The 27893-nt window shown below is 39.3% G+C and overlaps 1 protein-coding gene and 1 long non-coding RNA gene across 2 annotated transcripts in view; one reads left to right on the forward strand and one right to left on the reverse strand.

Annotated features, from left to right (window-relative positions):
* Positions 1–27773, forward strand: LOC134285500 (uncharacterized). The gene is made up of 2 exons (XR_009996425.1): positions 1–3052; positions 6222–27773. It is a non-coding gene; the product is annotated as an uncharacterized LOC134285500 (long non-coding RNA).
* Positions 1–27893, reverse strand: part of LOC109430221 (3-hydroxy-3-methylglutaryl-coenzyme A reductase) — a 168583-nt gene that overhangs the window by 132925 nt on the left and 7765 nt on the right. The gene's annotated exons all lie outside the window — the stretch shown is intronic.

The following is a 27893-nucleotide window of genomic DNA, read 5'->3' on the forward strand; positions in this document are numbered from 1 at the left end:
TTTAAATCACATGTGAAGAAAAAAAATATGTGGATACCTATTTCAAATCACAGCTGAGCCTAGCTAGCAGAAGCATGGAAACCGCCACCCGATAGGGCGGCTGGTATATGTAATGGATTCATTGCAAAACATGCGTGTACATTAGGTTGGCCATCCAAATTCTAAACCATTTGGATTCCGATGCCCACCGGCGATAATGAGTGCGGGCAAGGTAATGGCGAGCTAATGCGAGCAATATGCTTCGAACAATAATTGGGTGAGTTCATGAATGTTTTTCGCAGCAAGTGCGTCAGCGTAACGCACTTTTCTTGTTCGATTGCTGTTTTATTTCATGTTTTAGTTAAATAATATCTGGCTGAACTTGGTAAACTAATGACCCAATTACTTTTATTGCCCGCGGTGTACAAGAAGCGTCTACTGACGCTACTATCTAGTACCTCCCACAAACGCCATGATGGTTTATAATGGAACGCGCATTTTTATTTTTTTGAAAACGCATTTGGAAATACAATTAGACTGTTGCTTGCCTTAAAACTACACCTGATTGTCGAATATATTAATAATATCATTATTAATGTATGTACTGCAGTCTTCTTCTTTATGGCTCTACGTCCCCACTGGGACGCTTCAAGTTAATGTTCTTGGAGCACTACCACATTTATTAATTGAAGGGCTTTCCTTGCCTGCCATTGCATAAATATGTATATTGTGAGGCAAGCACGATGATACTTACACTATGCCCAGGCAGTCGAGAAAAAATTCCCGACCGGAACCCGACCGGAATCGAACCCGCCGTCTCCGGATTGGCGATCCATAGCCTTAAACCAAAATATGCAGGGATAAAGACGGAGGCCTCTTGACGGATGGACGTGAGGTGATCGAAAGGTGGAAGCAGCACTTCGATCAGCACCTAAACGGCGTGGAGAACGTAGGCACGGGAGCCCACGGCAACGGAAGAAACAACGACGCCACACAGTGGGATCATTCTGAAAAAAGACGATCAAAACCTCTAAGAGCCGTTAGATGGCATTTTAGCATATAGGTGTCTTTGGAAGATATATTTAGAAAAATCTTCTCTATTTTTATGCATATTCACTGTATGGTAAAACTGTAGGGTGAACCCGAGCAAAAAATATTTTTTCAAAATAATTTTTTAGAGGCTAGATGTCTTCAGCAAAGTTGTAGAACAAGTAATTTCAAGTAACTTTTCTGAAGACACCATATAGCTTGGACTTTATTTTTAGGGAGAAAATATGAAGGTTTAAAAAACAACCTCAAAATCAGTTTTTTGTACTTTTCCATGATTATATCGTAAAATTTCAAGGTGATATGTTCTACAAGTTTGTAGGTACTACTGGAATACACTATCTTGCCGAAGACACCAACTCTGTAAAATTGAAAATTGCTCCAGTAAACCAATTTTTTTGAATTTTTTTTCACTTTTTTCACTATTGAATATTTTTTGAATAGGCACTTTTTGGCAACCGTGCTATCAAAATTTCAATGCTTTATCATGTCCAGAATAGACCAAAAGTGACTTAACAATCGGGTATGAAAAGGCACTTTGATTTCTGATGCTATTTCAATAGTCATTTTTCAAAGAAAATATTCACAAATTTCATACAAATCATTTAATACAAACTGAAAACTCACGAAAACCTTTCGACATTAATATTTGTTAATCAAAATAGTATTCTTGTTGAAATAGTCTACATTTTTAACACTGTGGTTGACTTTACATTGAACACCCGATAAAAAATATCGTTTTTTAAATTTTTAGATGAGTTAAAAACTCACTACTGAATATTTTTGAGTAGGCACTTTTTGGCAGCCGTGCTGTAAAAATTTCTATGGTTCATTATGTCCAGAATAGACCAAAATTGACTTAACAATCGGGTCTGATAAGGCACTTTGATATCCGAAGCTATTTTAATAGTAATTTTCAAAGAAAATATTCACAAATCTCATAAAACCTTTCGATATTATTTTTAGCACATCCAAGTAGTACTTCTGAATAAAAAAAAGCAAGTTAAATAAATAGTCTTCAACTGTTAGTGTCATTTATTTTGAACTACAAATTTTGAAAGAGGCAAAAGCAAACATAGCAAATAAAAAAATGTTATCATTGTTATAGTTGATTGATTAATGTATGTAACATAAACAAATGCATTGGGAATTACAATAAAAATTATATAAAAAACACAGTTTTTAATTGGTGTTAAAAACTTATTCAATGTAAAGTCAACCACAGTGTTAGAAATGTAGACTATTTCAACAAGAGTACTATTTGGATTAACAAATATTAATGTCGAAAAGTTTTCGTGAGTTTTCAGTTTGTATTAATTGATTTGTATGAAATTTGTGAATATTTTCTTTGAAAAATGACTATTGAAATAGCATCAGAAATCAAAGTGCCTTATCAGACCCGATTGTTAAGTCACTTTTGGTCTATTCTGGACATGATAAAGCATTGAAATTTTGATAGCACGGCTGCCAAAAAGTGCCTATTCAAAAAATATTCAATAGTGAAAATAGTGAAAAAAAATTCAAAAAATTGGTTTACTGGAGCAATTTTCAATTTTACAGAGTTGGTGTCTTCGGCAAGATAGTGTATTCCAGTAGTACCTACAAACTTGTAGAACATATCACGTTGAAATTTTACGCTATAATCATGGAAAAGTTCAAAAAAATGATTTTGAGGTTGTTTTTTAAACCTTCATATTTTCTCCCAAAAAATGAAGTCCAAACTATATGATGTCTTCAGCAAAGATACTTAAAATTACTTGTTCTACAACTTTGCTGAAGACATCTACCCTCTAAAAAAATATTTTGAAAAAATATTTTTTTGCTCGGGTTCACCCTACAGTTTTACCATACAGTGAATATGCATAAAAATAGAGAAGATTTTTCTGAGCATATCTTCCAAAGACACCTATATGCTAAAATGTCAACTAACGGCTCTTAGAGGTTTTGATCGTCTTTTTTCAGAATGATCCCACTGTGCGCCAGTGCAGCGGAGGACGGAAATGAACCAACCCCCACGCTGAGGGAAGTTAACCTTCATCCAGCCAACGTACATTTTCCACCTTCGGAAAAGCACAAAAATGGTCATAACTTTTTTGTTTTTCGGTGGATTTTGATGAAATTTTCACAACTTCTCGAAAAACTCTTTGATGCCGTGGACATGGGTGCCTGGTCCACATGGTTCCGGAGTTATTCCGGATTGTCTTGGGGTACCAAAATTGGCCCCATACTTTGCGCAAAGTATATCTCAAGATCCCGATGAGATAGAAGTATAGTGTCTTCGGCGAATTTGTTCAGCAGGTTAAGAACTAACTGGCAACGGCGACTTTGGTTCGTGATTCGGCCACTAGGCGGCGCCAGTGTCAAAAATGTTCAAACCCTCATATCTCAGAAACCTGATAAGATAGAATGATGCTGTCTTCGGCAAAATTCTTCAGCAAGCTTAGAACTATCTGATAGTATAGTCTTTGGTTTGGGATTTATCCGCTAGGTGGCGCCTTGTGTCTGAAAAATTCAAACACGCATATCTCGATACCCTAATGAGGTACAAGCATGCCATTTTCAGCAAAGTTGATCAGCATGCTAAGAACTATCTGGCGATGGCGTCTTTGGTTCGAGAATCGTCCGCTAGGTGGCGCCAGGGTAAAACATGTTCAAACTTCTATATCTCAGAATCCTGATAAGATAGAATGATGCCGTCTTCAACAAAGTTCTTCAGTAAGCTAAAAACTGTCTGATAGTTGAGTCTTTGATTTGTGATTTATTCATTAGGTGGCACCGTGTGTATAATATTTAAACACGTGTGTCTTGTTACTGTTATATGCTAAAAACATGGCGTATTCTGTAAAACTGTTCGGCAGGTTGAGAACTATCCGAGAATGGTGACGCTAGGGGACACTAGCAATCAAAACATTCAAACAATTTTATCTCAAAAATCGGAAAACGTCCAGCAAATTGTTCCGAAAGTTAAGAGGAAGTAAGACATATCTGGCGTCCTTGGTTCTGATATTATTCGATAGGTTCCGTCTAATATTAAGAAAATACTTGTATGAACACCCTAATGAACAAGAAATATTCCATTTCCAGCATAGTTGCTCAGCAAGCTAAGAACCATTTGGCAGGATAGTAGACGGTCGAGTACGGTGGTACAAGAGGCAATATTCTAACACCGTCTTTGACCCCCTGCAGACAAGTTTTGTCACCTTACAATATTGCTTCTTTTGCTCCGTTTTGCGGAATTTTTCTGAAATACCTCCGCGAATTTTTAAATGAAATCTTCGGGATTTTCTCAGGAAATCCTCTGGGAATTTCTCAAAGTATTCCACAGAGAATGCCTCTAGGATTTCGTCCAGGAATTCCTCAGGAAATTTCTCTAGGAATTCCTCAGGTAATTTCTTCAGCAATTCCTCTGGAAAACTCTTCAGGGAATCCTTCTTCCTGGTGGATTCCCCGACGGAAATTCCTGGATGAATCTCTGGAGGAATCCCCGGGAAAAATCATGGAGAAATATCCAAAAGAATTCCTGGAAATAATCCCGGAAAAAGTCCTGGAGAAATAACTGAAGGAATCACCGGAGAAATTGCTGATGGGAGTCATTGAAGAATTTCCGGAGAAATTCCTAGAGGGAGTCGTAAAGAAATTCCTAGTGGAATTCCAGGAAAAATTTTGGAAGGATTTCCTGAAGAAATTCCTAGTGGAATTTCTGGAGAAATTCCAGGGTAAATTTCGAGAGACATCCGCGGAGGAATTTCCAGAGAAATTCCCGGCGGAATTCCTGAAAAAAACAAAGAAGGAATTCCTGGAGAAATTCCCAGAGGAATTCCTGGAGAAGTTCTCAGAGCGTTTTCTGAAAAAAGTCACGGAAGACTTCCTGGAGAAATTTTCAGTGGATTTTTTTTTTGAAAAAAAAAACGGAAGTGTTCCTGAAGAAATTCCCGAAGGAATTTCTGGGGGAATTCCCGCAGGAATTCTTGAAAGAATTTTAGGAGGATTTCCCGGACAATTTCTTGAAGAAATTTCCGAAGTAATTCCCGGAAACATTCTCGGAGATATTCCTAGAGGAACTCCTAGAAAAATTCTCGGAGAAATCCAGTCTGGAGAAATTCTTTAAGGAATTTCTGAGGAAAATCTAGAATTCATGGAGTAATTTCCGGAGGAACTCATCGAGGTATTCCTGTGAAAGTTCTCGGAGGAATTCCTGGAATACTCCTGGAGAAATTCCCAGAAGGAGTTCCTGATGTGGGTCCTAGAGGACATCCTGGAAAATTTTCCAGAATTATTCCCGGAGAAATTTCCAGAGGAATTCCTAGAGAAATTCCCGGAGAAATTCTTGGAAAAAAATCCGGAAGAGTTCCTGTAGAAATTCCCGGAGACATTCCCAGAACTAAACGGAGCAATATTGTGGGGTGACAAGATTTGTCTACAGGGGGTCAAAGATGGTGTAGCGAATAACCTAACGAATAAATCACGAATCAAAGACTCAACTATCAGACAGTTTTTAGCTTGCTGAAGAACTTTGTTGAAGACGGCATCATTCTATCTTATCAGGATTCTGAGATATAGAAGTTTGAACATTTTTTACCCTGGTGCCACCTAGCGGACGATTCCCGAACCAAAGATGCCATCGCCAGATAGTTCTTAGCCTGCTGATCAACTTTGCTGAAAACGGCATGGTAGTGCCTCATTAGGGTATCGAGATATACGTGTTTGAATTTTTCAGACACAAGGCGCCACCTAGCGGATAAATCCCAAACCAAAGACTTTACTATCAGATAGTTCTGAGCTTGCTGACGAATTTTGCCGAAGACAGCATCATTCTATCTTATCAGGTTTCTGAGATATGAGGGTTTGAACATTTTTGACACTGGCGCCGCCTAGTGGCCGAATCACGAACCAAAGTCGCCGTTGCCAGTTAGTTCTTAACCTGCTGAACAAATTCGCCGAAGACACTATACTTCTATCTCATCGGGATCTTGAGATATACTTTGCGCAAAGTATGGGGCCAATTTTGGTACCCCAAGACAATCCGGAATAACTCCGGAACCATGTGGACCTGGCACCCATGTCCCCGGCATCAAAAACTAGAAGAGTTTTTCGGGAAGTTGTGAAAATTTCATCAAAATCCACCGAAAAACAAAAAAGTTATGACCATTTTTGTGCTTTTCCGAAGGTAGAAAATGTACGTTGGCTGGATGAAGGTTAAGGATGCCATTCACCAGCTGAAAACAAACAAAGCAGCTGGCAATGATGGTATCGCAGTTGAACTCATCAAGATGGGCCCAGAAAAGATGGTCACCTGTCTGCACCGGTTGATAGTCAGGATATGGGAAACCGAACAGCTACCGGAGAAGTGGAAGGGAGAGATAATCTTCCCATTTACAAGAAAGGTGACCATTTAGAATGTGAGAACTTCAGAGCGATCACTATTTTGAATGCTGCCTGCAAAGTGCTATCCAAGATCATCACCTAAAACGAATGTATTCGTGGGAAGTTATCAAGCCGGCTTCATAGATGGCCGGTCGACAACGGACCAGATCTTCACCATACGGCAAATCCTCCAGAATGCCGTGAATACCAGGTCCCAACGAATCACCTGTTCGTCGACTTCAAAGTGGAATCAGGGTACGAAAAACGGATCACGCCGAAAAACAAACGCTTTGTCCTAAGCGGTGCATGTTGGTAACAAAGGCGCTCCGCAACAAACGTATGTCAGGCGATGAGAGCAATAAAACAAACATCGCTTGCCGTGCGTGTTCTGATATTCCGGCTTTTCTGCTGAAATTTTCGACCCACATTATCGATTTCATAAGCATTTGGACGAAATAAGACTCTTGCAAACCTCAGAGTCGAGTTTCAGTTGTAAAACAATGCGAAAATCCCGATGTGAATAGAACGAGACAAATATTCCTACCCTTTTTGTTGTGAACAAACTCGGGAGCGATTTTGTCATTATCTGCTAACGAAAAAACAAAGCGTTGTTGCCGTGCCTTCCTTGTTGCCTATTTTTTCGCTTGCTGTGGCATATTCTGCGTACACTGAGTGGAATACGACAGTATCGACCGCACAGAGCTATGGAAAACCATGGGACGAAATCGGCTTTCCTGGGAAGCTGACTAGATTGATTAAAGCAATGATGAACGGTGTGCAAAACTGCGCAAGAGTGTTGGGTAAACTATCCAGTTTATTCGAATCTCGCCAGGGACTGCGACAAGGTGACGCACACTCATGCCTACTCTTTAATATCGCCCTGGAAAGTCTAATGTGATGAGCCGCGCTCAACAGCCGTGGTACGATTTTCACAAAATCCAGTCGCCAGAACTACTAACGACTAATAAGAATGTGAGTCGTGAATTCGAAGGCGCATCATCAGTGGAAGTCGTGCCTATTCAGGGCTCCAGAAGAAACTGTGGTCAACAAAGATTCACCCACGCACCAAATGCAAATGAACAGAACCTTTATAAGGCCTATAGGCCATATATGTGGTGGTCCTGACACGAGACTTGGACCAAGCCAGGAGAACGGCGTTTGGCGGCGAAGGACGAACCACGAGCTCGCTGCACTTTACGGTGAACCCTGCATCGAAAAAGTGGTCAAAGCCGGTGTTCATGGCATGTTGCCGGACAACAACCCTGCAAAGGTGGTGTTCCCTACTGACACGAGAAGGTGTGTTGAACAATCACAATAGTGTACAGGTCGGACTCGATTTTCCGGGTGAATCCAAAATTAGTTCACCCCGGATAATCGAATCACCCGGATAATCTAGCCATGCTTGTTTTGTGTTATTTTTGATGTTCTTCAATCAAAAACTGTTCCTTTAACATAGAAGCTAACATACATGACGTTGTAGTGCCTAAACTTAACGTCTGGTATTATTATAACCATGTTTTTTGAAAATGAAATTTTAGCTGAAAAATGTGAAAAAATAAAAACAATTTTCAAATCTAAATCTTATTTACAGGTGTTGTCTTTGATGTTCATCTCATTTTTTGACATATTGCAATCTAAAAATTTGTAAACAAAGCAAAAACAAATTTTTACCCGGATAATCGAGCCATTTTTGCCGGATAATCGAGCCCCGGATAATCTGGCCCCCGGTTAATTGAATCCCCGGAAAATCGAGTCCGACCTGTATAAATCTGGTATTAAGGCAGGATGAGACGGTAGTTTAAACGTGCTAAAAACAGTTTAAACACACAAAAACACAAAATTATGCAAGATCTCGATAATTCGATAATAGAAGTCACCTTTCTTAGCTCCACACTGCCGTGAATCGCAAGTCAGTCCCATCTGCATTTTGGACAAAAATGAGTTAATGGCCGTTTTCGACCTTTCTTGGGATGATCTTTCAGCTGCGTCCCATAATGAAATGTAATCGCAAGTTAGTCCCATTACGAACTTGTGTACCCTGCAATACAAAACTTAACACTGTTTTAGCCAGTTTTATATTTTTCACTGTTACGTTTTCACGTTTGAAACAATGTGTGAAAGTTTCATGATGATCGCAGAAGTTTTCAATTCATGGCGTTTTTTTTAAGTTTCACATAGAAATCGAATTTGAAAACTTTAGAGTCCATTTTCTCAATGCCTACTTTTTGCAGATGGGACTCTTGCGATTCACGGCAGCACAGGTCTAACATAATAATCTCGAGGCCAAGAAGCCGTCGAAGAGCTCGAACGCTTGTGTAGTATCCAGAAATCTACTACCTCCTGCTTCACCCCTAAAAGTATTCTAAAAGCCATTCGGCCATCATTTCAAACAGGTCCAAAATAAAAACAACGGATTCGTCATCGCAACTGGTCATATTTGCAAATTAGGCAATTTCCGAGTTTCCAATTCCGATATTACAAACAGCTGATCCAAATGGTCATGAATGAGTATGTGTGTCGCATGGCCGCTTTCAGACCATGCGGAAGAATGCGTCTGGTTTGATGATCGTTTGGTTTATACGATGCGATGGTTCCCGCTAACTAATGAGGTGCGTACGGGTAACGACGTTGGTCAACCTCGACCATGTAACCGAAAAAAAAGTTTCACAAGCACACATTAGCGGTATAGAAATCACACCAAATTACTTATGAATTATTAATCCCCGAGTTGTGGATGACGGTATCGAAGAAACCGGTAGAGAGGTGATCAATACCAATGGCCCTGACGATCCGTCTAGTTTATCATTTGTATAGGAAATATTAGTGTCAGAATTTTAAACGACGGCCTACTTCGACTTCTTCACGGGTAATACCCAAAACAGAACTGACCTACCCTAACCGGGGTGAACAATCATAGGTATTCTGAATAAATTAGTTGCTGGTATTGTTTACCGGAAGCGATTATCGATAGGAATTGCGGTTTTCTAAACAATTTAGTAGACGATGTATTAACATTTTTGTGGGTATACCAACCGATCTAACTTATAGACCCAATAATATTTTTGTTTATTGTAAGCTGTTTGTAAACAAATCAATTCGGAAACCCTAAAGGTCACGCATTGAGGTGTTTTTCTGAATATAAATCCATAAAGATAGTAAATATGCTGAAAATTAGCAATTGAAAATGCTTGGAAAGTCCTGTTTATTGTTTGGTTCTGTTTATCCCCAAAGTATACTACTAGCTTAAGTAAACATGTACACACTTAAATTAAATCGCCGCCCTCAGTAAGCAGATTGCCGAGAATCCAACAGCCGAGAATCCAGTGATTATTTTCACTGAATCTCGGTAAAAGTTTTTCCGAGATGTCGTTAAAACTTTGCCGATATCTTGGTAATCCAACTTTTTACCGAGATCTCGGCAAAGTTCACCGAAACTCGGTAATGGTTTACCGAAATCTCGGTAAAAACTTTTCCGAGAATCAGTTAATACTTTACCGAGATATCAGCTGTTGGATTCTCGGCAAACCGTTTACCGAGATCAATTTCTGAATTTAAGTGTGTAAACCAACCTGTACATGTCCAACCTTCGGTACCGTCTTACCCCTCTGGTTCGACACGTTTTAATACGACACTTTTTAATTCGTACCCCGCTTATACGACACATGTCGAATGAAAAAGTGTTCAAATGTCACAGCGATGTACACTGTAAATGCAAAACAGTTTGATATTGCGCTTATACTCGCATCCGCAGAAACTCCTCTTGCAGCCGCAAATTTCGGAAGCTCTGAGTTGGTGCTATTCAACACCCAAACCGCCTGGAGACCAACCGGAATGAACTGAGGATGGCAACAATCGTAGAAAGAATGAGCTTTTCATTCGCGCCACCGCAATATTTGGTGAAATTATGTTTCATAACAAATCCGGAAATCAAAACAAAAACAAAAATAGAGTTGCCAAATTTCAATGAGCATGGTGGTGTAGGGTGACCAGTTTGTCGAATTAAAAGTTTACCCCGGTTATACGACAACAGTCGGTGTCGTATTAGCGGGGTAATACGGTAGTTTCATTCAACCAAACGGATACAATATCGAGATGACCACAAATTGGGTTCATCAGTCTCCACTACTGCTCAGATGGATAACTGTGCTTATGCAATAAATAATGACACGGTTCATTTGTTATAAAATTAAGCCAAAACTGGTGCAAATGTAGGAAAATCCATTTCCCACAAAGAAAGTATTGGCATTAACGCATACATGTACGTACAATACCACAACCGCATGCACCATCCATGCATGCAGGCTCTCGGAGATCGCACCACCATCATCGAAAGCCCAGAAGAAAACTTTGAATTTTAGCTCACAGTGCTACTTTCGGCGGGCCAGCTTCAAATTTCTATAATTGAACCCCACACTTTTGCTCGCCAATCACCGGCTATCGAAATCAAATTGTTAGGAGCCGCGGCAGAAAAAGCGAAATAAAATTTTAGAAAGTTTACCAATCGCCACCCTTTTGAGGCACACTGCAACACAGTTGTTCGAGGTTGATACATACCCCACCTCCGAAAATGGCTCTCGCAGAAGTGCTTGACGCCGTCGATGTTAAGTCAATCTGTCTAGCATTTGCCGAGCGTTCGAGTTCGTTTTCTAATAGATTGGCTGCATCAGACATCGATGTCGATAGTACCAATAGGACAGATCGGTGAAGTACTAGATTTGTAGTAATGAGCTGAATTTTAGTATGGTGAGAAGGTCAATTCTCCGTTTCTGCAATGAAATGGTGCAAAAAGCGTGGGTATTATGATTCCTTGCCTAATTTGATGCTGTTTGAGCAAAACTTTGTGAAAGTGTTGTTGTTTCCTCAATTTCTTTCAACATAAACAACATAGTTATCCAAAGTTTTGCTCAAACAGCCTCAAATTAGGTAAATAATCAAAATACCCACGCTTTTTGTACCATTTCATTGCAGAAACAGAGAATTGACCTTCTCACCATACTAAAATTCAGCTCATTACTATAAATCTAGTACTACACCGAACGTGCCCCATTTTTGGAATGCAGTGAGATAGGTATAGTATCTACTCGTGTACAACATTTCAAGTCAATTGGTTCAAAATTGACTGAGTTATAGTGAAAAACAGACGAATATAGAAGCCACCGCCCAAGTGGCGCGATACCCTAGGAAACAATCGGTGAAGTACTAGAATTGAAGTAAGACAGATGGACCGCGAGCGGCGTTTCGGGTCCTGGTCGACGCTGTTTCGGAGCGCGGGCATCATCGTGTGTCGAAAATCTCGGTGCCAACGAATAAAACATCTTTGGGACTACATTCGCCCGAAGTTGGAAGCAACTGTCGGGAGGAATCTTTGTTTCGGAGATCTCCAGGTACCGGTGATGCACAATACGAGCAGGAACAACATGCAGAAAGCTCTGAAAATGTTTATAAAGAACTTGATAAAGTATTTAGAGACCACCCAATTTTAGAAGCAAACAACTCTATGTCATTCTCTTAATACTAAAATTCAGCTCATTACTACAAATCTAGTACTTCACCGATCTGTCCTATTATACACAACAGGTGACAGAGTATTGTTACTGATCCTTACTTTGCATGCATCGCTCCTGTATGGTGTGTGTGTGTGAGTATCGCAGCAGAATCGATCACGTCCGTCTCAGTAAAATTTAGAGACCACCCAACGTGGGTGATCGATTGTTTGCTTTCCGCGTGAAGCGAACAGTAACGCGGTATTCTGAATGGCAATATAAATCAAAAGCTCATATCACTTATCAAAATGAATCCTGGCCCAACGATACCTTCCCTACTAACGAATAACCCTTCCTGCAGCCTTTGGTGATGACATGAAGGTAAACGCCTAGCTGATAAGCTATGTAAGAAGTTTACCCAAATTGAAGTGTTTTTTGGGTTGTTAATAGGGTATCGCGCCACTTGGGCGGTGGTTCTATATTCGTCTGTTTGCCACTATAACTCAGTCAATTTTGAACCAATTGACTTGAAATGTTGTACTCGGGTAGATACTATACCTATCTCACCACATTCCAAAAGTTGTGCCAATTGGTTCAAATTTGACTGAGTTATAGTGGAAAACAGACGAATATAGAACCACCGCCCAAGTGGCGCGATTCCCTATTGGAAATAAATGGGTGTTGAATGTTCTATGGTTGACACAATAAGAAAGCAAGAACCAGTTTGCCGTGTCTATTTATTTTTCTGGTCTTTGAACCTAACAATAGCTAGCACACTTCAATGAACTATTGATAGCATTCGTTTCGAGGGTGGTATTCGTCATAGTTGGTACTAATAATCCATCCCTCTTCCAACCTGATTACAAGAACGTAGCTGGTGCCGTTATTGTACTACTAAAGAGAGCCTCTCTCACGGTTATCTTGGAAAGGTTGGAAAGGAACAGCAGCACGGCCATCGTATCGAGTTATCCTTCGTGACTTGCTATCACGAAAGTGTATGATGAGTTTTCGGGAACTGACGAATTTCCGGTTCGTCCGAGATTTCGCCTGTCTTAATCTGAGGAATCACAAACTCGATCATTTCGTTCGTAACTACCCAGCCAGTAAGAAGTGTGCGTGTGTGTATTTTACTCGTGTGTAATCCTACGAAGTCGGTGAGTCAACTCAAATATCCTTTTTGCGTGGAGCGGGGCGTCCTTATTTTATTTATTTATTTATTTATTTATATCATTTATTAATAAGTAACTTAAGACATATTGTCTTTTTAAATGTTACAATCAATTCATCGATAGAAGAAGTGCCGCCCATTATTGTCTTATTGTAAACAGTGAACTTCATTTTAAATTACTATTTTAACCCCAGTGCTCTATACATTTCTTTCTTAAAACTGCCCCGTAATAATTAGCGTCAAATCATTAGGCAAAGAATTCCAAGTTGAAACACCCCTTACGAAAAAGCTATTGCCGAATTTAGTGGTATGATGTCTTGGTATCGCGAATTTTTTCGACCTTGCGCTACTAATCTAATCTAATCTAATACAAACGCAGCCAGTACGAGAAAGCATCCTGGAAAGTAATCAGGTTAGATTAAGCCCAATTACTTTTCTTGTCAATATTGAGGCTTGCAAAATATCAGGGATATGATGCAAGCGTCAAAGCGGCCAGGCCTACTGCGTTGTATTTGCCGCAAAGATGATTCTTGGAATTGTCTCGAGTTTAAACGATAGTTTTTCGTCGAAGCAATTCTAGAATCTACAGGGGAGGAAGGATGCGTGGACATACCGTACCAAACGCTCCAATGGGTTAGATATGGTTAAATGAATATATGAATGTGTAAATAATGTAATTAAATACAGTCGGAACCCGCTCGTTGAGCCACAACCTCCACCCAACCAACGAATTCGATTCGCTAGTTGGGTGAAGTGACAGCAGCACAAGGGGCGTGCGCATTGTTTTTTTTTTTAATCATTTTTAGGTTGGAAGCAAAAAGCAAAATTTTTCAATTTGTTTCACATTTAGAGCAAAACTGATACGTTTTGCAAGATACATATATGGCCAATGCTAGGGGCAGGACAGATCTAACGAGAGCAAATCTGTGTTCGAGGTGTTGTTCAGAATTCCTCACAGTTCCTCAGAATTTCTCCCGTTTATGCCAAAGTGTGATCTGGCACCAATGTCAAACCGCAAAGTGTTGCGTGTGCTGAATGAAAATTGCAGTTTTAGGGATGTCTTTTAACAAATTTCGTCGATCAACGATGAAAAGAGTAACTCAGAATCCCTCAGAGTTACTCTCGTTTGCACAGTGTCTTGCCCCTAGGGCCAATGCGAGAAATAATTATTTTCACCCATTTTTAGTCGGTGAAGTGAAAATATAGACCCGGACCAAAAGCAAGCACAAAACGCTTTTAATGATCGACAAAATAAAGATTACCGATGTTTTGCATTTATTTCGAAGTAATTGTACATATTCTTTTTTTTTTTAAGAAATATGAAATAGAAATTCTTTTCGATTATCATTAAAGTTTAAGAAACCAAAAACTCATTAGCTCGCCCCTCGGAATTACAGATTGGTTGTCATTTTCAGTTTGACATTGAATTATGACATCCAGGTACTTTTTAGTTGGCTGACAGCTCAACTAACGGGGCCCCAACTAAAAAGTCACCCAACTATTAAGCCCCCAACCAGCGAGTCATGACTGTATGTTGATATGATGAATATTGGAAAGCTCTCACCCATCTGGTTTGTGCGGTCCGAAAACAATAATAATCCAATGCAATGAAATTATGCTCCTCGCGAGACCGCAAGACAGGACACTGAACTTCGTTAACAGCGAGATCCGGTACTTCCAACTTCCATTAACGTAACGCGAACCACTTTCCAGATACTTTTTAAAAACGCGCATTCTCTTGGCTCCGACTAATTTTACGTCGCGAAACTGTGTCACTTTCTGGATGGCGTAGTCCGGCTTTTATGCTACGAGCGGAATCGCAAAAGCACACAATTTTGTAGAAATCTCCACCACAGTGCACTGGAGAATGGTGCCTCAAATTCGTGCTCCCCGTTTTGGAGTGCGCTACACCTTATTTTTTTTTTTCAATTAATATCTTTAATTATCACTTTTCACTTTAAAACATTCAGTCAAAATTGAAATTTTGAAAACGGCAGTATCGGAACGCAAAAAACGTGACAAGCAGAGGAAACACGTCCGTTCGTGGCAAAGCCTACTACGATTCTCGAATTTTTTCGACCTTGCGCTACGTAAACAATTTAATTTTGTATATAAATATTTATATATTCAGGCTTCTTTATGCTAGCAAGTTTAAAAACTAGTTGACAGCAACGCAGTTTACAAAAGTTCTCGAATGAACAACCTAATAGTCGTGGTTAAAGATGTGAAACATGACTAAAACGTGAAAGTTTAAAAACATATCTAACACAAGCGTTTAAAGCAACCTTCACGCGATTTAAAGTATCTGCTGAGACCTGCATTAACAAAAAATCACATGCGATAAAATACGGTAAAAAAAGAGTTTTGAACAACTTAATCTTAGTGTTCGTAGGCAACAGAGAAGCAGTAAGCTGTAACGAACGAAGTTTTCCATAAATTTTACCACATTGTTGCAACACAAATTTGTCCCATTCTAAGTTTGATTGGATAACATAGCCCAAGCTAGTGGCAGAATAGGGCACGTTCAGTGTAGTACTAGATTTGTAGTAATGAGCTGAATTTTAGTATGGTGAGAAGGTCAGTTCTCTGTTTTTGCAATGAAATGGTACAAATAGCGAGGGTATTATGTTTCCTTGCCTAATTTGATGCAGTATGAGCAAAACTTTGGATAACTATATTGTTTATGTTGCAAGAAATGATGAAAAAAACAAAACTGTTGCCCAAAGTTTTGCTCAAACAGCATCAAATTAGGCAAGGAATCATAATACCCACACTTTTTGCACCATTTCATTGCCGAAACGGAGAATTGACATTCTCACCATACTAAAATTCAGCTCATTACTACAAATCTAGTACTTCACCGATCTGTCCTATTAATATAGCTTATTCGATTGCCATCGATCATAATCGTAGGTCTGAGGGTATCATTTCTATTGGATATGAACATAGCATGAGTTTTGTTGACATTTAGGGCTAGGGTATTTTCCACTGCCCAGCTAAACACCCTTTTCAAATCAGCGTTGATTTTCGTAGAAACATTATCAGCGTCTCCGAGAATACATTCTATATACAGCTGTACATCATCAGCAAATACTTGAATTTTCCAGTATTAAAGGACATTAGGAAGATCATTAACGTACAAAGAAAAAAGGATGGGTCCTAAAATTGATCCTTGCGGAACACCAGATATTATAGGTAAAAAGTTGGAATATTCTCCGTTGTTGTACACAGTTTGAACACGCCCTTGGAGATATGATTTAATCAATGACACAGAGTCACTCGAGAAGCCAAAATTGTTCAGCAACTTTCTACATAACACACTGTGCGATATTCTATCAAACGCCTTCGAAAAATCAAGAAGCAAAAGGACAGCTGAATTACCTTGATCAAGAATATATCCAATATCATCTAAAATTTTTAGCATAACTGTTTTTGTACTATGGTTGGGTCTATATCCAGATTGAAACTGAATTAAAAGATTGTTGTCGGTAATGTAATTGCAAATTTGCTTTTTCAAAATTTTCTCAAATACTTTGGATAAACTAGGTAAAATACTTATAGGCCGTAAGTTTTCGAGTGAATCGTTTCTAGGTTTCTTCTGCACCGGAATAATTTTTGCCATTTTCCATGCTCTTGGAAAGTTACCCGAAATAATTATACGATTAAAAATGTAGCAGATTGGACTGATGATAAGTGGCAAAATAATCTTTAGAAATTTAAGAGGTAGTTCATCAAGCCCAACAGCGTTAGATTTTACTTCAAACAGAGCATTTATGACTTCAGCTTCATCTACAATTCGAAAATTGAAAGAATTCCATTGAAAATTCGTTTGTGAACCACAACTAGTCGTATTATCCTTATAATTTCTTAAAAAAGATTCATTAATTTCATTTGGTGTTACCGTGATGGTTTGACGTTCTGATGATGAATTAACACCTAAAGATTTGAGTCGTTTCCATAAGTCTTTTTGTGATAATTGTGGGCTGAAGTATTCAGAATAGTAATTTTCTTTTGTTGTTCGGATGAGTAGATAAACTCTATTCCTCAATCTTTTGTATAGGTTCTTATTGTTCAGTTTGTTTGTATTGTTCAGTATTTTTAGCCGCTTTCCATTGTTCAAAAGCTATGTCTCGATCCACCATAGCTTTGGCAATTGCACTGTTAAACCACGGATTACCCGTTCGTCTAGATCGAGCTGTCTTCAAGGGAACAAAAGAATCATGTAAACCAACTATTGCTGTATTAAAAAAATCAGTTAATATATCTGGATCATCAATCTGATAGAAGTTTAACCAACAATCCTGTGAAACGCTTCATTTAAAAGATTGGCATTTATTTGATTATAGTTCCGATATTGATAAGTACCAATAGCCGGAGTTTTGGTAAAATTTAGCGATGCGAATATTGGAAAACACAGGTGCTTCCACTTGGCTGAAACGAAGCACGTTAGATTGGTCATTAGTTATCATCAAATCCAGCTGTGATTGACCATTTTCGTAGAAAAAAGTTGGCTCAGTACCAATACTAACTAAGCCATGCGTCTCCAGAACGCTGACAAATCTTCTAGTTTTAGCCGAACTAACATTTAAGAGATTCGTGTTAAAATCTCCCAATAAATATATGTTTCCATACATTGTTCCATATTCACGCATTAGTAAATCTAACAAACAAGAGTCATTGTCAGGTGGATTGTAAAAAGCACCTACAAGTAAATTGCAATCATTAACCGTAATATCCAAAAGCATAAACTCAGTGTCGATTCCCCCTGATTCGTTTTCTGAAACTCGCAAAACTTTGAACTTAAGTTCGTTTTTAATTAGTACTGCAATTCCACCTCCGATTCGACCAACTCTGTCATGTCGAATTATTTGGTACCCATGTACACATAAAACGCTATCACTAATTTTCTCGCTTAGCCATGTTTCACTAATGCACATGACATCAACATTAGACACAGATAAAATATCACGCAACTCATCTAGCTTCGTCAACTTTCTAGCACATAAGCTCTGACTGTTGAAACAGGACAAAGAAATTTTTCCAGGTATTAGAGCTGATTTCATGACCACTCCTGGTAAACACAAATTCGCAGAGGTGTTTTGATTGGAATTACTAGCCATTATCTATTTGTTGAGAGACATATTGTCGAAAGAAACATAAAAAGAGCACTATCCCACCACACTTAAACATAACATCTCTCATCATAACTACAGCAATGACGCGAAAAAATAAAGCAGATTTTTAAAAATCATTGCGGCAACATATGGGCACCATATCCCAAGTAACAGCATATAATAAAGTAGCACGGTAGTTGTTTCAGCCTTCACACATTTGCGTAACAGCAACAGCAGCAGCATGCACAGTCCCAACAGCAGCAACCAACAGCAAGGTCCCCACCAGTAAATACTAGTGTTTATGTTTAACTTTCAGGAGGGGATTCATGGGAATCAATGATGGGATTGGAAGGATAAGAGCTTTTATTTGGGAAAAGGTAATGTTGTTGATGACTTTCAGGAAGGATACACAGGAAAAAATTAGGAACGGATTGGAAGGATTAGTAGTAGCTTTTAAGGAAAGGGTAGTTTATTTTTCAAAAGTTGGTCCAGCATCCCTTAGAGTTCTTTTTTGCTAGTCAAAAGACTGAAGACTGTGTGTTGCTAAGGCCTGGCCTGGTTGTCACACCAGTGGAGCAGACTGGTCCACATATACATCGCCCAGAACCGTTACGTCAGGCGAACATGAGCAAATAAGCTAACATACAAAATGTGTGTAAACTCTTTCAACCGTCATTTCGATAAGGAAACCTAACTAGCAACCATTTAGAGATGGCGCAACGATCGAACTCACAACGCTTGAGTACAAATGACAAACGCCAATAATCCCTTTTAGATAGCAATTGCTGCAGCAATGGGGCACATTCGGTGTAGTACTAGATTTGTAGTAATGAGCTGAATGGAAGCAATTTATGAAGTACTAGATTTGAAGTAGTGAGCTGGATTTGTGTATGGTGAGATGACTAATTCTCCATTTTTACAATAAAATGGGTAAAACAGCGTGGGTATCATGATTTCTTACTTAATTTGATGCTGTTTGACCAAAGTTTGGGTTAATGTATTGTTGAAGTTGCAAGAAATAAATAATACAACAACACAGTTCAACAACTTCAACAAGACAGTTATCCAAACTTTTGCTCAAACAGCATCAAATTAGTCAAGAAATCATATAACCCACGCTGTTTGCCCCATTTCATTGCAGAAATGGAGAATTGATCATCTCACCATACAAAAATCCAGCTCACTACTTTCAATCTAGTACTTCACTGATTGCGTCCTATTCTCTGTTTTTTTTGTAATAAACTGGTACAAACAGCGTGGTGCCACGTGTTTTGAGACGTAAGGACTGTATCGTTAATTATGAGTACACCTTTGAGGCTCTGTATTAAAAAGACTATGCCTTATTTTGACAACTGCTATGTGTCTATGTGTTGCTAACGTTGTAAACAAACGATAACCTTCATTAAAAGTTCAAGTTTTTCCTCAAGTGCAACAATGCGAGAGTTTACGGAGGAGAAGCGAAAATCGATTGTGACCAGGCACTGCAATAAAAAATGATCATCGCTAAGAAAATTAGCAAAAAATGAATGTGTTAGGGTTTTTGTTGTCCAAAATGCTATCAAACGATTCGGTATGCATAACACACTGAAAGACTCACCCGGACGTGGGAAAAAAACAGGTGTGTCCAAGCCAAATTTGGACAGCAAAATTTGCAAAATCGTTAAAGGAAAATAGGAGGTATACATCAGAGATTGAGCAAAAAAGTGTGGAACGTTTGTTGGTATGGTTCAACGCGCCAAGGAGTGTAATTCCCTGAAGACCTACACAAAACAGAAATGTCCAAAACGCAGTCAAATTCTGGCGAATTGATGATGATGATGATGGTTTCCATTCATTGTAGCACGGTACTAAGCCCGATAGCAATGGGCTGTCCATCCAATGTGATTTGATCAAGCAAAACATTATAATTATACAACCAAGATCATACAATTATATATAGTGCAAGCCATCGCATTGGAGGATGCCCCAATGAATGTGAAAAAGAAGAATCTGTCATTCTCCACATAAAAGTTATAATAAGAAGTTGGCATCTCCACTCTTCCCAACCATTATGTTTCGATTGACAGCTCTTATTTCCCTCCACTCCCAAAAATAGTTGTTTTATACCAAGTGTTTTATAACATCAAAAAAGTATCATATTATAGTTTTCCCTCATAACTTACCTATTTTTCTCGTTCATTCTTGCTAGCAACGAATCTTACCAAGTATCCACAAACTCCCAGGTCAAACCAAATGTGATGATGATGATCCTTCAATGTAATAAACCATTACTCATAATAGCATCACATTCCAAATCATCATCATAAATTACTCCACTAATTTCACAAGAATCACATGGAGAATAAATACGGTATGAATGTTCAAATAATTTCGATTCTAAAAGCAAATTCACATCATCACGCGATCCAAAAACAATTCTAAGCTTGTCAATTGAGACTTTTTTAATTTCTTTTATAGATTTATACCTTTTATAAAATCAATAAAACATTAATGGGTCTATCTGTTTTTCCGAAAATAAACAACGAAAGGACCCGCAAAAGTCTGTGGATAAATTTCTATTCGAAAAGGCTTCACAGCAGGGGAATCTTTAGGAGAAACATTCGGATTTGATTCTCCTTCATCTCCATCCGTTTCCATTGTAAATGAAAATTAATGGTACGATCGATTAATGGTTCCTTGACCTGATCAAAAGTTATGCAACAGGCTACCGTTTTCAATTAAATACTATTTCTATCACTATTAACGAAAGAACAAAAAAGGGTAATAAAAGGAAAGAAAATTGATAAAAAATAAATGTTACTCAACTCACGAAAACACCAACGAGAGAACTTGAATCAGAATGTCTTGAACACACTGCTTCAAACGTCCAAACCCTTGAAACTCGAGCCCCGTATTCAAGAGGAGGTATCGCTGCAAACTCCGCTTCCGATGCAATCGTTGCAAATTCTTCTTCAATCCGCATTCTTTCAAATTCGCCTTCAAATTCGCAATCCTTGGGAAATATCCTTCGCCGAATCCAAAAGTAGGTTCCGCTTCACACTTCGCTCCTGAAGTACCAACTAGAATACATCCGTACAGTATCGGCTCCAATTCCGCAGTCCGCAGTCAAATTCTGGCGAATTATGTGAAAACTCGGGCTTGGAAGCTGTACGACGATATTTTGAGCAAAAATTTCATGTGGATAATCATGGATGATGAAACGTATGTCAAATTGGACTACAAGGCACTTCCAGGGGCACAGATTTTCACTGTTAAGCATGGCACGGATGTTACGAATTAGGAAAAATCGTTTTTTTGCGTAAAAATTGGAAAAATGTGTTGGTTTGGCAAGCAGTTTGTCAATGTGGTATGAAATCGTCACGTTTCTTCACCGTCCCAGGTATGAACGTCGAAATATACCGGAAGGAATGTCCCCAGAAACTTATTCTGCCACTCATCTGAAAGCACACAGGTCCTACATTACTTTGGCCGGATTTGGCATCCTGCCACTATGCGCGTGACACCTTTGACAGGTATGAAGTAAACAATGTTCAATTTGTGGAAAAGACAATGAATCCTCTACATTGCCCGCAAATAAGGCCCGTTGAGAAATAGTTAACTTTGATGAAAGGGAAACTACGGAAAAAGGATAGAGGAGCAGAGGACGTCACAAAATTCAAGAAAAACTGGGTCAACGTTAGCAAACCATCGTCGGCACGGTTGTCCAAAACCTTATGAAGCACGCCAAGAAGAAAGTGCGAGAGGTGGCAAGATCCACGAAAAATTAAATATACAATCATGTCATGGGCTTTTCTGATGATCAATAAACAATGTAGTTGAATTTAATTTACAAAATAAATAAAACATTTTGAAATACAGCAATTTTCAGGTGTACTCATAATTAACGATACAGTCTATCGCCTGGGTTGGATGGTAGACAATCGCCCAAAATGGAGATCTATCAATTCGGGCCTCTGCACCACCATGGGTGGTCAGGATTAAAGGTAAGGAAGTCCAGAAGAAACTGTGGTCATAAAACATATTCCATTGGATTCATTCCTGCACCAAATGAACCATGTTATTATACGCTAGTAGAACCGGTGGTTCTCTAAGGAAACGAGACGTCAACCTTGCTCGAAGAGGACTTGCAAACTATCGAAGTTTTCGAACAACGTATGATTCGGTGGTGTACAGGAGAACGATGTGTTCTGTTAAAAATTGAAGCACGTGCTCCCTGGCTTGTACGATAGACCCAGTATCTTCAAAGTAGCTAAGGCTAAACGGATACGGTGGACAAGGTCTGTTACGAGAATCCAATGGAACATTGCAGAAACAGAGAATTTACTATCTCACCATACGAAAATGAGCTCATTTCTATAAATCTAGTACTCCACCAGACATGCCCTGTTGAGTAGAAACCGAGTACAAGTTTTTGGGTACGGATGAAATGCTCATATTCGTATCTAACAATACAAAGGCTCAGCAGATTCGACATGAACTCGGGTTCTGCTCAACAGGGTATATCTGGTGTGCAAACAGTGCTGAAACTATGCTTTCCTGTCTAATTTGCTGCTGTTTGAGAAAAACTTTAGGTCACTGAACAACACAGTTCTACATTTCTTGGCTTATCAACAATACAGCGACTCCAAGTTCTGCCCAAACACCAGCAAATTGAACAAAACATCATAATAGGTCGCGATCGGTGAAGTACTAGATTTTTAGTAATGACCTGAATTTTTGTATGGTGGGATGATGAATCTCCGTTTCTGCAATAAAATAGTTTAAAAAGCGTAGGTATTATGATTCCTTGCCTAATTTGATAACTCCACCAGACATGCCCTACTAAAATTGTGTTGTCTCTTTTTATTCGTGAATTTTAACTTAATAGCAAATTCTTCACAGATGTCATTTTAAAAAATAAATTAAGAACGTGGTTTTACAAATATCGTTAAATTCATCCCAAATACAAAAGCCAACAATCGGATTTGCTGACCATCACACAAAACATCCACTAGAAATCGCACGGCACGAACAACAGCTGCTGCAATCGTAAAATCCGCCGTCAACAGCGGAATTCGTGCCATGAGTAAAAAAAAAACAAAACAGAAATGAAAGGCTTCATACGCAGAAACCAAATTTTCAACCTTCCAAAAGTTACTCGGTAAGTAAACATTTAGCAGGCAATCAGCTTATAGCTGCACGCTGCGCAGGGTTTTCGATCATCGGTTCCATCGCCATCCACCGTCACCATCGCCGTCGTCGCCGCCGAGTCCAGTCCAGTCAGCAGTCAGCGTCGCAGAGTAGTAGTCATTCAGCCCACCAGTTCGCCAGCAGGTTTCAAAGGAAGGAGAAAGTGCAAACAAACACACTGCTGATTGTTGCTCGGTCGTCCATTCAAAGAAGCGCGACCCAGGCTGAAGAGTGACTAGACCACTACTGGTAGCTTCGACATACAACCAATCCTCCACGAGTCGATATGGATTTATGAAAATATCGGCTATAATGGAAAAAATGCTTTTGAAAAATAACTGTATTCTCTATTTCTTGGCTGTCCAACAACACGGTTTCCCAAAGTTTGCTTAGATATCAAACTAGACAAGAAATCATATCTACTACCTATCCATTGCAAAAACGTAGAATTTATCATCTCACCATACAAAAAACCAGCGCATTACTACAAATCTAGTACTCCACCAGACCAGCGTAATATAAATTTACATGCACTACATGCACTGCTCAAACAGCATCAAATTAGGCAAGGAATTGGCTTCTTTAGTGGTGTTGAGAAAATTCCATATTCTGAATCTGCATGCCAAACTGAGCCGAAATCCAAATTTTCATCAATTTTGGTGCCCGGGAACCTATTTAAAAATCAATTTGAAATTTGTATGGGAGCGATTTGTCGAATCACCCCTCGTCGCATTTTGTACTGAGCGGAGCTGTCAAGCAGTTGCCCAGCTGTCAAAAGGTGATTTCAAAAAATTTCTTTGAAATTGATTTTAGATACCAAAATAAAGTTCTAAAAATCTGAAAAAAATCATAGCGGCTCAGAAAAAGGTGCTCTTTCGTTTAAAAAAAAAAAATCATTGAATGTTTCCTAATTTAAAAACCCAATTATAATACCCACGGTTTTTGCATCATTTTATTACAGAAACGGTGAACTCAGCATCTCACCATACAAAAATTCATCATATTACTACAAATCTAGTACATCACCGATCGTGCCCTATAGTAACACCACAACATTCGGTATGCGGCTGCCGCTCTTTATCCTCGCTGCGCTCCACGCCTTGTTGTACCAACCGGGTGGACAAATACGAATTTTTCACGCATGTTGTCCGGCATTCGTGCAACATGCCCTGCCCACAGTAACGTTTCACAGAGAGCAGCAAACTCGTGGTTCATCTTTCGCCAGCACATACCGTTCTCCTCCACATCACCGAAGATCGTCCTTGTCATGCGTACATGCAGATCCTCCTCGAGCATGGTTCATGCATTGTGTCCGTGAAGGTCTCATTAGCGATTTATATACCATATGGTGTGGGGGTGAATTTTTGATCCTTCGTATTTTATTACTCACATTGTTGTCAGCTGTCAGTAAAAATCTGAGGTAGACGAATCCCTCCATTGCCTCGAAGGTATCTCCGTCTATGGCGACATTTCATCCTTGATGAGGTATGAGTTATGCATGGGTATATTGTATTGGACGCATTTACCACCAGTCCGACCTTAGCTGATTCGCCGTTCAGCCGAGTGTCCAGGTCTGCCACCGTTCCAAATATTCTGGGGATAAGCATGAGCATGAGATGAGCATGAGATCAGGTAACTGTGTTGTTGAAGTTGCAAGAAATGAATAATAGAACAACACAGTTACCCAAACTTCTCAAACAGCAGCAAATTAGGCAAGAAATCATAATACCCATGCTGTTTGCACCATTTCATTGCACAAACGGGGAATGGATCATCTCACTCTACACAAATCCAGCTCGCTACTTTCAGTCTAGTACTTCCCCGACTGTTTCCTATACGTAGATGCTACTCCGTTACTGACAAGAACAGTCAAAATAGCACAGGGAACGAAGAGATGGTACCTGGTTGTAGCTTTCCATCCTCCATGTGCGTTTTCGAAGTTTATCTTGTAGTACCGATGCCGGCTACGTCCTTACGGTTATTGGGGAAGGCAAGGAATGTTAGTGTGCACTGAATGAAATTTCAAACATCACGCAACAATAATGACAATGTCGCAACCTGCATTTGCTGCGACATTCTACCCAGTAAGACAAAGATTTGTTCCAACCAGTACTGAAAAAGTCATTTCGGCATATTTAAATTCTACATCTTGTAGAACTGGTCTAGCCGCACAAGTTTTTCATATACCATATTCGCAGGTTCAGCTTCTAAAATGAGCTGTAAGTGGTTGAATTTAAATATGTCAAAATGACATTTTCACTGATTCCAACTTAGAAAGAATAGGAGGCAATCAGTGAAGTACTAGATTGAAAGTAGTGAGCTGGATTTTTGTATGGTGAGATGATCAATTCTCCATTTCTGCAACGAAATGGTGCAAACAGCGTAGGTTATATGATTTATTGGCTAATTTGATGCTATTTGAGCAAAAGTTTGAATAACTGTGTTGTTGTATTATTTTTTCCTGCAACTTCAACAACACAGTTATCCAAACTTTTGCTCAAACAGCATCAAATTAGTCAATAAATCATATAACCCACGCTGTTTGCACCATTTCATTGCAGAAATGGAGAATTGATCATCTCGCCATACAAAAATCCAGCTCACTACTTTCAATCTAGTACTTCACTGATTGCCTCCTATTGGCCGGAATTACATTTTCCAGGGCGAAGAGAAGGCCTAACAGTCCGTCACCTTGTCGCAGTCCCCGGTAAGATCTGAATGAACTGCATAGGTCACCAGTAACCCGTATGCATTTTTTGCACACCGTACATCGTTGCTTTGATTGGTCAGCTTCCTAGAAAAGCCGTTCTCGTCCATGATTTCCCATGGCTTTGTACGATCGGTACTGCCGTATGTCGCCTTGAAGTCGATGTACAGGTGATACGTTGGAACCTGGTATTCGCAGAACTTCTGGACGATGTCGTAATGTGAAAATATGGTTTGTTGTCGACCGACTGGGAAGTTCTCACATTCTGAATGGTCGACTTCCACCGTTAGTTGTTCGGTTTCTCAGATCCTGACTATCAAGCGAAGCAGACAAATGACCAACTATTTTGGGGTCATCTGGATTGGTTAAGCTGTGATACCATTACATTGTTACCCGCTGCTTCGTTGATTTATAGCGTAGGAGATGGATCTTTCCAGACGTTTGCTGCATTAACGTGGTCGTTTCTTCCGTTGCCCCCGTTGGTCGCCCTTGCCTACGTTCTACCAACAATTCAGTTGCTTATTGAAGTGCTGCTTCCATCTTTCAATCACCTCACGTCCGTGCTCCCGTCTTTATTCCTGAATATTTCAGTACGCTTCTGTTTGTAACGTCCCATGTTTTGTCGTGTTCCTTGCTGCAGCATTACCGCTCGCACTGCATTCTTCTCCTTCACAATCGTTCTGCACTCCCCGTCGAAACATTCGTTCCGTCGACTCCGGTTCCATGTACCCGATGGTGCTCTCGGCTGTGTCGTTGATTGCTGTTTATACTGTACTTCGACATTCATCAAGAGGAGGCACACCAAGTTCCCACTCGTCTGGCACCGCTGTCTCTAGATTCTGCGCGTATGCTGAGGCGACATCCTATTGCTTCAGTCGCTCTAGATTACACCGTGGCAGTCGCCGATACCGTACAATGACGTTGATAAAGAAGAGTTTTGGGACCACTTTGACTATCTCCAGGTAGTGGACCAGAATCTATATTGACGCTACGATCAGACGTCGAATATGTCGGAGAAGTGCCGTCTATCATTCAGAACGTGCTCAATTTGTGATTCCGTGATCTGCAAACCCATATGCATTGGAAATGGTGGAACCAGACTGATGCTGGCTGCAAACAAGCTTATTAGAAGGGAATAGAAATGCTATCTACGTGATCATGTGGTAGTGGCCAAATTCTTCAAAAAACAACCAGTGTCCGAAAATCAACTACCAACTGGAATATGTGCGTGATTTATCAAGTTTATGTGACGTTGGTTGAAACAATCTACGCAATTACAAATTTATCAAAAATAGATAATCACCTTGGTAAACACACACTTGCATTTGCAATATTTTGATTGTTTTTTCCTGGAAGTTAGTATCACATGTATACCCCTTTTAATTCCGTTATTTTTTGTTATCATACTCACACATGCAAACTTGTAAAAGAAATACAAAAAATGAAGCAGAAAGCAATTATTCATTCATATACAGGGTGTTAGGTTCCTGAGTGCAAACTTTTTAAAGGGTGATAGAGGACCATAAATGGTGAAAAAATTGTTCTACGCATATGGTCAAATCTCAACCGTTACGTAGTTATTGAACTTCCCACTCTTATTGCCTTAACTGGCAATAACTTGAAAATGGTCAAACTTATCGAAGTTTTTTTACCCTTACTCGAAGAATTATTGAATTTTCTATCAAATGGCATCTTTGAATCGATTGGTTTAGTTAAATAACTAAGTTTTCTAAAGCGAATAGCTCAAAAATAGTGTGTTTTAATTTGTTTTTGTCAATTATCTTTGAAAAACGCGTAATAAACTAAAATTCTTTCTTAGGCATAGTTGTGACCCCTGCTTCACTCTACAATTCGTTCTTTGA

The sequence above is a fragment of the Aedes albopictus genome, chromosome 1 (assembly GCF_035046485.1).
Source record: "Aedes albopictus strain Foshan chromosome 1, AalbF5, whole genome shotgun sequence".
Lineage (NCBI taxonomy): Eukaryota > Metazoa > Arthropoda > Insecta > Diptera > Culicidae > Aedes > Aedes albopictus.